The sequence below is a fragment of the Condylostylus longicornis genome, unplaced genomic scaffold, assembly GCF_029603195.1.
Source record: "Condylostylus longicornis isolate FDR11 unplaced genomic scaffold, ASM2960319v2 ptg000040l, whole genome shotgun sequence".
In the NCBI taxonomy this organism is placed as follows: domain Eukaryota; kingdom Metazoa; phylum Arthropoda; class Insecta; order Diptera; family Dolichopodidae; genus Condylostylus; species Condylostylus longicornis.
Window position 1 is genome coordinate 3043982 of NW_026578009.1, and position 13621 is coordinate 3057602.

General features: G+C 24.4%; 1 protein-coding gene across 1 annotated transcript in view; it reads left to right on the forward strand.

Moving 5' to 3' along the window:
- Nucleotides 1-5919: 5919 nt before the first annotated feature.
- The window catches only part of LOC129609725 (CDC42 small effector protein homolog), a 67608-nt gene continuing 59906 nt past the window's right edge, over nucleotides 5920-13621 (forward strand). Inside the window, exon 1 of the mRNA XM_055521835.1 lies at nucleotides 5920-6147. The gene's annotated coding sequence lies outside the window, so the exon portion shown is untranslated. The remainder of the gene's footprint in view (nucleotides 6148-13621) is intronic.

Sequence of the window (13621 nt, forward strand, 5' to 3'; positions counted from 1 at the left end):
TGTCGGTAAAAATAAAATTAATTACTCTAATTACGGCACTTGTAAAATTCTATAAGACCACACTATGCCGTATTTAAAAATAAATTAAATTTAAACAATAAGATTCACTTTCAAAGCAGTCAACAATGACAGATGCTGTCTTATTTTTAAAATTCAATCGTGAATCATAATCTACTTCAAATAGTTTTTTTCCACTACCTTTTAAAATTTAAAAATATCTTATAAACCATAATGAACACACTTCTCATCACTTCTTACGATTGCTTTTTAAATGTGCAATAATATTATTTAATAATTGCATTATTGAACTCATATTTTAAACAGAGTGTTGGAACGCCGTATACAAATATCACTTTTTATTTGGCAAATCAAATTACTTATTATCTTCCAAAATTTACTATATTAACATCTATAAAAATCAAAAAGATCACATATCAAATCCACATTTTTAAATTTAAAATGATTGATAAATTTAAAAATTATTGAAAATCAAATATGTATATTAAATTATCAAAAATAGAAGATCAAAACCATAGGAAAATGAACTTTATATTATGTGAAAAAGTTCACAAGTAAACAATGTGGCTCTACTCTAGGATACTAAAGTAAAAATTGAAATTCCCAAATTAAAAAAGCAATATTTTAAAATTTATCTTTGAAAGATATTAAAATAAATTTTAGATTAAAATAGTTAGAAAAAACAAGTGAAATTATTTTAAATTTTTTATTTAAAATAAAAAAATCAAATTTTGTCTAAACAAATCAAATATACTGAAGTTAGTCATTGCTATATACAGAAATCCCCGGCATTTTATGAGCCCTGAAGAAACTATAATTGCTCGCAAAATTTATATTATAACTTACTAAATAAATAACTTTCGGCAGAGTTTTGGTATAATTTATGTATAAACTCAGCTACACCTTGTTAACGAAAATGGAATAAGAACCAATTCACATTGCAATATTAGGTATTAAACCTGGAAGGGTCTTCATGATTTCTCTTTTGCGCTATTACTTTCAGAATACAAAAATTTTCGGAAAAAAATTTTTATGCCAAAAGTCTTACAGTAAAATTTAACATAATGGAGTTGTTGCTGTACTTATAATATAGTACAAAACATAACATGTATATTATATCAAACATACACTCATGCATTAATTTTTCAACATACATTTATAATATAAATTTCTTATATTTTATTCTTTTATCTAAATTTTTTAAATTTAATTTTAACATTGCAAATAAAAATATAAATTCAAAATACCTGCTCCATATGTATGCTTGTGTATTGTGTATTCCTACGTCTATTATTAAAAACAGCTAAACTAATTTTGTAAGAGATTAATAGGTAGGTATATTATGTACATATATATAGTATGTATCTACATTATGTATATGATGTACAAATAAATTTTGGCAGAGCACGATGTCAAATTTTTTGATAAAATTCATTAATTTCGCTGATATTTTTATGTTTATTCAAAATTAATTAAATATTTTTATTTGTTTTGTCTAATTTTCAAAGCTGTCTTTCCATAAAAGCAAACTTAAGGCAGTTGAATTACAAGACAAAAATATTTAAAAAAATGAAGAGCAGCAAACTATGAAGTATTGAATGCAAATGGAATACCATACTTTTAAACAAAGTCATTGCACCTACACACAAAGCTACATATAATATAGTGTACGTACATATGTGTCTTCAAAAGAATACTTTCTAAAAAGTTTAATTACAATATAAATACAGTTTGTTCTATTCAACATTTTATACATATAGCTATTTTAAAAAAAAGTTTATCGTAAAAAAATTTTATCGTAAATCATTTTAGAAATTTACAGTACGGTAAAAGCAAAGTTAATCAATTTTGAGAGTACCTTACGTTATAAATTGTTTACAAATATAAACAAAAATGCAAGTTTTCAAATTGTGCTATACAAAATTTTGAGAATAATATTTTTTTGAATGTTAAATTTTAATTCAACTTTTCCCTACTCCTCCATATAGAAAAACGTTTTTCCCTAACGGCAGTAAAATCAAATGCAATCAAATGCAATCAAACGCCTTTATATACACGACTTACAGACATTTTCCGTACGGTATTGATTCAATTTATTCCATATAGAATCAAAAATATTTGAATAAAAAAATAACTCGATAATTGTTTTAATCGATACTTTTTGTGGACTTTCCATCAGTTAATTGTCATTGACAGAATTAAAGTTTGTCAAATTTGACAATTTGAAAATAAACAATATTATTATTTATGTTACAAAGTTTTCAACTCATTTCAGCCAACTAAATATAATAGTTTTATAAACTAAAATAATGTTGCAAGTTAAAATAATAATTACAGATAAAATAAATAATAAAAAAGTCTGGATTGATATCAAACGCGTGGAAAGTCTTAAATAAAAAGCTGAGTAATATATTCTACGAATCAGGATAAATTATTAAGCAAAATGAAAATGTGGAACTGATTTATTACCTTATGAAAATTCAGATAATTATGGGAGTTTGAAATGGTCAAATCAAAGAATTTTTCAGTTTGGATGAATGTTATAATTTAATAAATAAATGTAGAATGTGGGAAGAATGAAGAAAAGAATGCATAATTTAGGGAATTTCACTGTTGAACCAGATTGATTTAAATTTTGAACTTTGGAACGAGAGTACAAAAAGGATGTCGAGCTTTAAGAATCGTTCAGTATACGACCCAAATATGCGTTTAAGAAGTAAAGAACAAAATATAATTCAAAATACGCGTAATGAGATCCTGTATTTCGATTATATTTTTTTACTTTTTAGAAATGTAGTAAAAAATGAAATAAGTCGTGATATGGATGACTAGGAAAATATAAAAAGCATTGACATAATAAGTCTTAAGCGATTTATTTTTTGATTCTTAAATCTTAAAATGGAGTAGGTACATATGTAACAAAAATTAAACTTACCTTACCTTAACATAATTAATCAATTGAATTTAACAAATTTTAGGAGGCAATGGAAAGAAACTTTTGATGATTTTTAATAAAATAATTCCTTAGAATACTAAATGTCAATAAAAAGAAAGCATCAAATATGATCAAACATTAAATCATTTTTTGGAATATCTGAGGGTTTACGTTTTGTTACGAAATTTTATGTTATACTTTCAATTTTGATAGTGGTCACAATATTTTAGAAAATGTCGCGTCGTCAAATAATCTAGTCAAATTTCCAGAAGTATATTCGACGAATTGTTGCACTTTAATCAGTAAGAGCATTGGATTGTTATGCTTTAAATAGAAGATCATTAAAAATGATATACGAAAAATTTTCTCAAAAAAAAAACGATCCTGATTGTAGTAGTAGTATTTGACGTGAAAGTGATGCAATGAATAAAGAAAAAAAGCCAAAAAAAAAAATGATGGACAAACATACTTTTGGTACAAAAACATAAATAGCAATACAATAACGAAACAAATTATTTCAAGACAAAGGACCGATCCTAAAACAGCAACCAACAATAAGCTATTATATGTATTAAGCAATTTATGGAAACTTCAAGAAAATTGATTACCAAAAAACACTAAAGGTGTAAAAATTACAGCAAGGCATTTCAGAAAAACAATTATGTATATTAACAACTAGCAATAAAAATTTCTATCGAAACATTATGTTAAATCTTAATATTTTAACTAATTATCAGTAATCACTACTTAAACTGATTTTATTTAGTCATATTTTTGTATTTTATGAAAAGAAACATTCTGTGTATTAACAATTTTCCACAGAAAATTCCACCTAGATATTTACATATGTATATAAAATTGTTTACAAACTATCTAAACTGGTTAAAATTCCTCTGTTTTTAATATTGCCAAGTAAAAAGATTAATACTAACGAGAAAATGTTTTTAAATTCTTTGTTGTTAACTAATACTTTATACAAGCGTAATCACTAATTTCTTCCGAAAATGTACGACTTTCTTCAGAACTTAATTGAAGCCATATTCATTAAGCAACAATTCTATCACGTTTTCTATTTGTAGTAAAATAATCCTGGGAAATATAAAAAAATTTCATTTATTGAATCCTCTTATGAATTCTAGTTCACATAAAAGGTCTTAAATTTTCTCAAAATTAATACAACAGTTTTTGCTAAAGTTTTTAGTATTTAACAGCTATATTATTCATTATTAATAATTTAATTTAATACAAATTATTTGTTGTTTATGAAAGGTATTGAAAAAAAACAATATCTTTGATTTTCATTAAATATTAAATTTTGACAATGTCAAAAGTTTGTTGAAGCGCAACTACCGGTTATGTGAAACACTAATACGTTGAATTTTAGTTACATTTTGTTCTACACAAAAATTAAAATTTGACGAGTGTTTACGCAGGCAAATTAATGTTAGAAAAGATTCAATACATAGTTCAAGATTCAAGAAAATTTTTCAAGAAAGTTTATTATCGCTTAACTGGCACGAAAATTTTCTAGATTTATCTACAAATATACACCTAAGAATTTCGCAGCGGCAACAAATTAATTTAAGTAAAATTTAAGTTTTCAATTTTGAATCAACTGTTTGTGAAAACGTGTGAATCGACAATAGACCTTGTTCTTGTTTCAATTTGAAACCGCTAAATTTTGAGGTACTTCTTTGCGCTTTGATTATGTTTCGCTATATATATATATTGTTTTTCACAGTGCAATATGAAGCAAAAGATAATATGAATTCTTACACTTGCTTTAATTTTATTCGCAACGAGAAAATGATGCTAAAATTTTATAATAACATACATGATACTCGTAATATCAAATTTAAAATATATACTTTTTTAAAGAAAAAGGAAACAAATTGACAACCTCTCAAAGTGAAGTGGATAACTGAAATCGCTAAATGACTTTTTGGTTTTTTAAAAAAAAAATGGTATTTCATCCACTTTTTTGAATTAGAAAAAATTTAGTTGCAAGTAAGGTGATAATACATTTCTGTCAACCATTTTAGTTTCTAAATGTAAAATATCTTACACATGTACAACAAAATTAAAAACAAATTTCGCACTATATTTTTGATATATAAAGCAAGCGTCATAATGAAGATTTATGACATATGCTTTTAAATTACTTTTAAATAACTATCGAACGCAACGCAATCTATTGAACGAGATGAATATACGATTGTCATAATAGAAAAATCATGTGTTTCATTTTTCAAAAATCTTTTGCAAATGATGTTTTGACATTTATTGACGTTTTGTACCAAAAAAAATAGTGTTGAAAAAAAAAAAATTGCAAAATTAAGCTTTTTCGCACAATTCAGCAATTGAAAATACAAAGCTTTTTTACGTTAGAAATAGGTGGGAAATGGGAATAGTATTGGATTGGGAACTGGGAAGTTGCGAATGCGAAAAGCCAAAATATGAAAACAAAATTTAGAGAGATGAAGCTGAATGTAATTTAATTGTAAATGTAGTTTGGTTTTAGTTGTCCTAGTGCTAGGCGTTTGTGAGTTTTACGTTCGCAAATCGTAATTCTTTAAACAGTGATGATATTTTACCAAATGTATAGTGAATAAAATTGAAATATTCTTGGATTAAAATATTTGTATATTAAAATAAAAATATTTCATAAATTTCTTATTAAAATTGATAAATCTAGATATTGAAAACATTATTTTTTGTCAAAATTTAATAAGAAAAAAAATGTTCACAAAAATTTTTTTTGCTGAATTCATTTTGAAAGTTGCAATTTCCGAAATATTATTTAGTGGTTAAAATTTAAGGTGCAATAAATTGTGAAAATAAAAAATTTAATTTTAATATTTTATATTTTTATAACCATCAGTAGTTATTGATTCATAAATTTGTATATAACTAGTGGAATTATTATTTAAAATTTGTAAAAATTTATGATTTTTCCATTTTTATACATAAATAAAATAATCTATGATAAATTTTTGCAAAATATGAAAGAAATTTTTTATAATAATGCAAATGCCTAAGTAAATTTTAATATGCTGAATAATTGAATTTTAAAAAAAGCGGATTATCTACTCGATTGAATTTTTATTACACTCTTACTAATATAAATATACGAACATTACCACTCTATGAATTCTACTTAATTTTGGATATTAAGGAACTAATCAAATAATCAGGTAAGGCTTTAACTCAAAAAACACATCTGTATGTAAATTTGTTCATACATACATAGCTTTATATGTACATATGTATATAATTTTTGATATTTAAATGACAATGAAGTGAAGCAATTACATTTTCCCGCAAATAGCTACTGAAATAGTTTACTTTTTTATATTAAGTGCATTTCTTGAAATTATTGCTTTTTTGACTGGACAATGCAAAAATTATAGCAATAAATCCTATTTACCATATTTGATGGGTATATTTTACAGGACCTCAGCAAATTGAATTAGACCTTAATGTTAGGTTAATAATATTTTCTATAGGAATTGAAATCACTAATAATGAAGTATGTATGTACAAAGTTGTTTCTATTGTATTGTATTTAGTTTAGTTAGCCATGGCCAAAGTAAAATAGGAAATAAATTGAGAATAGTAAATTTTTGGAGTTTTTCTATTGGTATTGATAATTGGAATAGTGTTGTTACATGCCTATATACGAGTATTTACTTATATTAAATTTGCTATGATTATTTTACTTGGCGTTAAAAGGCTAGTTTAAAGGTTGATTATGCATTTACGTTAAGAAACAATAAAAGGATTGAAATAAATACATAATTTTTTTTAATAATTGCTAAACATGGTTTAAAGAACTGCAATATGCTTAGTATCTACTTATTTATGAGAAACTTTACTTCACAATTAGGAGAGCTTAAAAAAATAAAGACTTGATAGCCTAAAAATTATTCGGGAAGGTAATTAATTAATTAATAGTAAAATTAATCTTTGTAGGATATGACTAAAAAATTTTTGCAGTTTTACTGCAGCTATTTGAAAAGCTAGCTTTACCGAAACCAAATTTAAGCCATTCTAAAATTTATTATTACAAATCATTTTCAAAAAATCAATTATGGCTTCGTTCATAGTTTTAATTGCCTGATTTTAAATAGCTATTTCATTTCATATTAAAACCTAATTTAAAAAATTCAAATATTTTTTTATTAGATTGAATGAACGCAATTTGAACAATAAACGGCATTCTTTTGCCGGTCAAAATATTCCAAACTTTTAGCTCTATTCCAATTGCCTGAATTTTTTATTTTTCCACTTCTTAACTAAGTAAGTATTTCTTTTAATTTTTAATTGAATTTAACCCAACTTGTTTTTAGTAAGTAAGTACTTATCTTACCTAAATACGTTCATACATTATTCAAATATTGCCCCTTCAAAAAATCCAGAATTAAATATGAAGCTAAGGAGTATTTGAATATGCAAAAATTAAATGTAAAAAATAAATGAGTATCACGTTCAAATAGATGGTCAGTTTTTACTCCAGAAATATGGGAAAAAATAGGATGAACATTTTGATTTTTTTTTGTTTTTATTTTTTGTTGTAAATTTCTTTCCCATTAACCTACTGATTTTATTACTTTTGGTGTATTTTGGTTTTATTTTTATTTTTTCTTGTGTTTCTTTATAATTTTTACTTTTTTACTATTCATTTTTAAAGTATAATAAATTTTAATAAGAAATTTTGTTGCCATGGCAGAAAATATGTAAATGAGTAAGTACCTACATACTTAAGTTTAGTACATACACACATAGATTTACTTAAATGTGTTTACTGAATACACTAGAAAAAACATTTATTTTTTCGCAAATTTTAAATTTTCAATTAAAAAGAAAAAGTTGAAAAATAAAATTCCATTCTAAACAAAAGAAAACTGTTTATGGGAGCAGTAATTAAATTTCTAAAAAGAGATTTTGCTAAAATATAATAATACATTTTTACATAATTTTTCGGGAAACTGAAAAAAAAATGCAACATGAGTGCGTTATCGTTTTTTTTTGTTTTTGGTTCATTTTGCCAAAATTGCTTTTGCTTCATTATTTAAAAGGAAATTCACTCACTCAGACTAGAGTAAATTAAATTAATTGTAAATAAAAGTTTTCTTTATTTTAATGTTTTTTTTTTTCATTTGCAATGAGATTTTGTAAATAAAAGAATTTTTATGTACATATCTATGTACATACATACGAGTACTTAGTCATACAGAATTTCTGAAATTCGATGTACTGCTGGAGCAGGGTGATAGAATAGGTCCAGAGGAGCAGAAACAATGACAAGCAACTCTTACATTTTTGATTGTAATTTGAGAAATATGGCAGGGGAAAACCAATCTAGTGAAGGAATCCATTTTACAGCTCAAGAAAATCACTTTCTACAAGTCATGAAACAAATTGTGAGTTTTTAGAAAATTACAAATATTACTGTTATTTACTCATAAATAATTGTTATTAAGCCGACCCTCATTTTGGTTAAATATATGGGGCAAGTATTATATTGCCTGTTAAAATATTGAATTTGACGTTTTTCAGAAAGATCAACTTTGAGGAAAGAAAATATTCCTTAATGTTTAAACATATTCTATCATCCTGCTTTAAGAGACCCCTTGAATCCCGAAGAGTGTGTGATGTAACTGTATATGTAGCTACATACTTCATTGTTATCATTAATTTCATTACGTACATTACTTATAACAGGGACATATGAAATGCTTTAATATAATGTAGTTTTGAATTGATGGCCATGTGTTCTCATTTAGCTGAATAAACTTGTAAGGACAGCATATAAATTTTCAAAAAATGTTATGCAAATTGTATTGTTAAATGTTATGCAAATTGTAAAGATAAAGTTTGTTTACTTTTTATCCGAAAATAAGTACTTAGCTGGTTTTGAGAAGTGTATTTTTATGTTTTGTTATTAAGTGTAAAACTAGACATGTTGTTGCCTCTTGTAAATATATGTAATGAAAATCTGTGGAAAAACGGCTACAGAGAAGATGTTGAATTTTTAAATCCAAAAAATTATGTAATTTTGTGTTTAAAGCAAAGTTTCAAGCTTGCTACATTAATTTAAATATACTTACTTATATTATTTCTAATTGGTAACATGTACATACTTAAGTATATTCGATTTGTTCTTTATGCCAACTAATTCACTATTGATAACAAACTCTTTTACGCCTGAAATTCTTAGAAGAAAAATTCAAAGTCAGACCCTTTTGTTTTCTTGTTCTTTAATGCAAAATAATTTTGCACACTTGCTAACAATGCAAATTTATGTGTTATATAATTTTTATCTGTTTTTGTCGTGTTTTAATAAGTTTTTTTCTATTTTGTGCTCACATACATGACGAAGGTAATAATATTTTAGTACTTATAATAAAGTGGTGCATTTTGAGGTTAATAATTAATATTGATTATTAAATTTAACCACAATATTTAATTTCACTTTCGATTTTGAACTAATTTTTTTTTTAAATTGCTGATTTATTAAAAATACTAAAATTTATTTCTTAAATCTTTTGCATTTCGTACACGAGTTAATAAATTTATTTTGGTTTAATTTTTTTTTTGCAGTAGGTGCTTAAAGACACATGTATGTACAATATACGTATATATATTATTGAAATTTGATGCAATTACAAAAACAATTGGATAACAATTAATAAAATTAAAATTATTTAAGGTTTAACCTTATAATCAGTTTTTTTATATTTACTTACATACATATGTATATATATATACATATACATATTTGTGCGGTAAATAATAATTACAGGCATACTTAGATTATTAGTTTAAATCTGAATTTGATATAAATTAAATGTTATATGAGATTTTCTTTTAATTTTATTTAAAAAAAGTTTGATTAATTAAGTAGTTAATATAATTATGTACGTGTGTGTACAATGTATAAGTTATATAGAGTATATGAAGAAACTTGGTGATTACATATCTGTTTATGTACGGAAGGGCATAGGACAATTGTTCAATTTTAAATTGCTTTTTGTGTTTATTATTTTTTGATTCTGCTAATGAATTTTTTTGCATGATTAACCCTTGATTTCAATTGTGATTCAAATATACTTACCGTAATACTAAAAAGTCTAAAGCTCAAAATTATACACAAAATCTGCAAAGTCCAGAGTTGCAAAAGTCAATGTAATTTGTTAGGCGTATAAAATGTGTAGATAATTTTGCATTCACTTATTCATGCTTAATTTTTCTTTGTAACAGCTGATGGTAAAGCTAAATTTTTACATTTAAAAAGCTGGTGTGGCAGTAACTTATATATACAAAAAAAAATAACCCTAAAACAGAATTTTAATTAGATTATTGAAATTAAAAATGACTGTGAATATAAAAAAAATTCTTCATTTCGAGAACTTCATGTCAATAAATGCCATGCATATTTTACAATCCACGTTATGTCTAGGCTGGATGGAGTATTGTTATAATTATAACGCACATATCTGAACAATTGCAGTCAGGGTACATCATTCAGTAAAGGAAAGTTATATTCCAGCATGAAATCTCTTAATTAAATATCATAATTAAAATTTGTTTTTAGTAGTTTCTTAATGTAAAATAAGAAAATTCGAGTTCTAAAATGTCAAATTTAAGTATACTGCCATTTTGATATAAAAAAAGTACTTGTTTAAATTGACGTTTTGGATTTTGACAATATTTAAGTACTCACTAATGTCAGTTTATAATCAAAACAATTTTGCTGAATAATTAAGTCAACTTAATTTTAGATCTGCATTTTGGTAGATGTCACTCTCATTTTAAACAATAAATAATTTCGCGATCATCTTTAAATCATGTCAAGCGATTTTACATTATGAAAATAATTTTTCTTTAAAAATTTTAACCTTTACTTAAATTTTAACCTTAATATAGGTGTTTTTTTTTCCTATTCTAGAAATAATATTTTTGTAATGTTACTTAAGTGTGTTAATATATTTTCATCAAAAGAGAAGAATGCGAATTGTAAATTTTTTTTTGTCATAACTATAATTTTTTTTTTCTACTCTTATAAAACCCTATAAGTAATTAGTATAGTTGTGCTTGTATTTATGGTGCAGCATATCTGAGAATATATAATTTAATTTTCTCAAAAACAATTGTCCTTGAGAATCCATTAGTAGCTATACTTTTAATAAAAATTAACTACTTAGAGTATAAAAATTTCTAAAATATGAATACAATAAAGTTTTGTATTATACTTGTGTGTTAAATTGAGAATTTTTTGTAAAATCTCTTAACTCTTACGGTTGCTTTAAAAATGACAAAAGAACTAATCTAAAAGAAAAATTTTAGAAACTGTTGTAAAACAATGAAAAAATATAAGTAAGTACTTAGTATTTTTTCACTTAGCATTTTTTCATGAAATTCAGCATGAGTAAGCAAAAACATCATTATTTAATAGAAAAGAATGGATATTGAATATTAAAGTATTAGCAGAATTATTAGAGTCAACAACCACTGCGAAAATCGCGTTTTAATTTGTAATATATCTAGATTAAATTCAATTAACGAATTAAAAATTTGAATTAAAATAGCTTACACAAAATTTTTATCATAGCCTAATACTTATCTTGAACAATCTGTCGCCTCTCAATGTTCTATATATTTCGAATTTCTTGCGTTTTTCCTAAAAGAAATATGCTAAAGTATTGAAATAGCAATCATGTAAGTAATGAAGCAAATTGTTGAGCAAATCTTATACATGCCTGTCATCATCCGACCCAATTCGGATCAGGTAGACCGAACATTATCAAATAATGACAGACATAATGACAACATTATCAAATAATATTATTGTTCGCGCACACCGACAACGCCTCTTTTACCTGAGAAAAATTGTGGTAGAATTTTGCTTACCATTCTAAAGTACTTACTGAGTATACACTTACTCATTGTTGTAAAATATTTTTTTTTATTATTTAAATTCTTTTTGTTGTCAAAGTTTACTAGAAACTTTTTTTTTGTTGTCACTTAAGTACACATACGTATACAAAACAAAAGTTTAATGTGAAATATGTTTTTTAAAATCCCATAACAGATACTTAAGTGTAATATTCTTACTTTAATAAATACGATATGAAAAGTTTTGAAAAAAAAAAAAAAAACATAATAAAAACAAAATAAGAAACAAGAAAGAGCAAAAATAACATTCTAAATTCTAATTAGGTAAGCAAAATATACTCGTATGTGTTCTTTTATTATTTTCAATTCGTTTGTATACGTTTGAATAGGCCTGTGAACTGTTATTAATGTAAAAAATTATGAGAATCTCACATACATATTATTCTTTTAAATAAAATAATTTTATTTTCCTTTTTTTTTTTGGTATAAATGTGGAAATGTTGTTTACATTGTTTACATGGCGCGGTTCATCATATTCTTTGGATTAAAATTTTATAAAATATCAACTTTTTATTTACTTTGTTTTTTAAATGGGGCATTCGCTTGAATTATTATGATGAATATTTTTCATAATTTAAATTCACAACATAATTTTCATATTAAAGGTTACATGCTATGTTACATAATTTAAAATAGATATTTATATTTAGAAAAATAAGTAAATAATTGAATCACATAGAAGTCACAAAGTGTACATATTATGTATTAAAAATTTAAAATATTTTTTAATTAATTTTTTTTGTTTAATTTTAATTTTATTGTAAAGCACCTATTACTAATATAATATTAAAGTGATTGAGTTACAAATTTCTATTGGCAAATTTTTTTATATAATGGGCGGGAGTCTGTGAACTGTAGTAGATTAATAATATTTAATACCAGGTTACCAGGTAATTTCTCTTTTTCGGCCGACTGTCCTTTTTGAGTTTTGATGTCTCAATATTGATCTTTTGGAAAAGTATGAAATTTGTACATTTTTCTTCTTATAATTCAAGAAAATGCTAGGTAAAACGTAATTGCTGGACTCATTCTAAAAATCCTTCTGAAATTTTCGTTCTCGTAGCTTCTCTCTGAAATTCCTCTTTTTGTACTGCTTAAAACGTTTTTTTAATTAAGTACTTAAAAAAAAAATTACAATCATTTTTTGATTATTATTTGACCATAACCATATAACTTAGTTGTTTCTAGGTGAAGTGAAAACTGATATTTTCACCTTCATTTTGATATAAAATATTGGGCAAAAAAATTTTAAGAATCATACGTCTATGAACCGAAATGTTGGGGTGATATTTGACACTTTAATATTCTATGTCTTTTTTTTTTAAATATAAATAGAGTTTTTTATAATTTTATGGTGTCCTAAAAGATTCACATGTGTTTCCTTTTAAGTTTTTGCGTTATTTTTAATAAAAAATAAAATAATATTTTGCGTTATAAAATTTATGCCTGACTTCGCATGTTTTTGTAAAAGAATTTAAAAGTTTCTGCTAAGAATATTCTTAATATGCGCCTAAGAATACGTTCATAAACATATGTATATATACATATATATATAATAAATTTTTCCAAACATATTTAAGTACCTATAATAAAATTAAATTTTATTTGTGTAAGTAATTATTAAAATTATTATTAATTACCTTTCCATTAATTATTGTAAAAATTTTAACACAGTTGGTTGAGCACTTTCCTATTATTATTACTCCTCAT